General features: G+C 42.3%; 1 long non-coding RNA gene across 1 annotated transcript in view; it reads left to right on the top strand.

The window, feature by feature from the left end:
• Nucleotides 1-1,473, top strand: part of LOC122552768 — a 98,245-nt gene extending 96,772 nt beyond the window's left edge. The window contains exon 4 of the long non-coding RNA XR_006312490.1: nucleotides 1,329-1,473. This is a non-coding gene — a long non-coding RNA (uncharacterized LOC122552768). The remainder of the gene's footprint in view (nucleotides 1-1,328) is intronic.
• The last annotated feature ends 289 nt before the right edge of the window (nucleotides 1,474-1,762 follow it).

Here is a 1,762-nt window from a genome sequence, read left to right as displayed (position 1 = left end):
GGGGTGTCTATAATACAATCCCAATAAGGTGATCATCCTTTTCTTATTTCTCAGTTCCACCCAAATAACTTCCCTGGATGTATTTCTGGGAATATCCTCCCTCAGCACAGCTGTAATGCTATCCCTTATCAAAAATGCCGCTCCCCCTCCTCTCTTGCCTCCCTTTCTATCCTTCCTGTAGCATTTGTATCCTGGAACATTAAGCTGCCAGTCCTGCCCATCCCTGAGCCATGTTTCTGTAATTGCTATGATATCCCAGTCCCATGTTCCTACCCATGCCCTGAGTTCATCTACCTTCCCTGTTAGGCCCCTTGCATTGAAATAATTTAATTTATTAGTCCTATCTTGTCCCTGCCTGCCCTGACTGTTTGACTCTCTTTTCTCAACTGTACCAGTCTCAGATTGATCTCTTTCCTCACTATCTCCCTGGGTCCCACCCCCCACCTTACTATTTTAAATCCTCCCGAACAGCTCTAGCAAATCTCCCTGCCAGTATATTAGTCCCCTTCAATTCAGGTGCAATCCATCCTTCTTGTACAGGTCACTTCTACCCCAGAAGAGATTCCAATGATCCAAAAACGTGAATCCTTCTCCTCTGCACCAGCTCCTCAGCCATGCATTCATCTGCTCTATCCTTCTATTCCTGCCCTCACTAGCTCGTAGCACTGGGAGTAATCCAGATATTACTACTCTCGAGGACCTCCTTTTTAAATTTCTGCCTAGCTCTCTGTAATCTCCCTTCAGAATCTCAAGCTTTTCCCTTCCAATGTCATTGGTTCCAATGTGGACAATGACCTCTTGCTGGCTCCTCTCCCCTGTGAGAACATTCCGAACCCTCTCTGAGACATCCTTGAGCCTGGCACCAGGGAAGCAACACACCATTCTGATTTTTTGCTGCTGGCCACAGAAACGTCTGTCTGTACCTCGAACAAGAGAATCCCCTAACACAATTGATCTCTTGGAACCCGACATACCCCTCATTGCATTAGAGGCAGTCTCAATACCAGAAACTTGGCTTCTGATGAATTTTCTGAGGTCACCTTAACTAACCCCCAGGACTTTAAAAAGAGATTTATCCTCCTCTGTAAACCATAAGTTTGATAACTCAGTGGTTATGTATAGATCATAATTTCAAAAGACCTTAAAGTGATTCTGCGGTCAAATATTTGAAGTTGTCAACTGCTGACACTGGGTAAAGGGTTTTGAGAAATGATTCCTGTATGAAAACACTGGTTTGTTTAAGAACATGATCGGTTTTTAAAATGAAATTAAACGTGTTTCCTGTTCTCTCCCAATTTAATATGCTTTTGCTTCCTAAATATCAACAGTTTTGGATCATGAACTCAAAAGTTTGATGCAAAAATGGGAATGCATTTATACAAAATATTCACACAAGCACTCCATTTCTCTGGTCAGCATGTTGCATTGACTCATCAACAGAGGAGCAGGAGACGCTACTGATAGATTGAAAATGCCCATTACAGGTATATTTAAATCTTGTCTGCTTTAAGATCATCCTCATCGTGTTAACTCCTCGTGCTAATAGATTGCAAAGACCTAACTGACACCAGCTATATTAAAAGGGTTCATACAGTCTGTACAGGCTTGTTTATGCTTTGAGGCTGCCATTAACATCTGTGCATTTTAGTTGTTAATTTCCTGTATTCTGAAACAAGTATGTACCATCTCCTAAAAACCTTCTGATGGTTTTGGACTGACTTTGTCTGCTTTCTTTTATTCTGCTGGGACTGGCGGATAAGGG

The sequence above is a fragment of the Chiloscyllium plagiosum genome, chromosome 9 (assembly GCF_004010195.1).
Source record: "Chiloscyllium plagiosum isolate BGI_BamShark_2017 chromosome 9, ASM401019v2, whole genome shotgun sequence".
Classification (NCBI taxonomy): domain Eukaryota; kingdom Metazoa; phylum Chordata; class Chondrichthyes; order Orectolobiformes; family Hemiscylliidae; genus Chiloscyllium; species Chiloscyllium plagiosum.
Note: the sequence above shows the minus strand (reverse complement) of the source record. Positions and strands in the feature narration are given on the sequence as shown.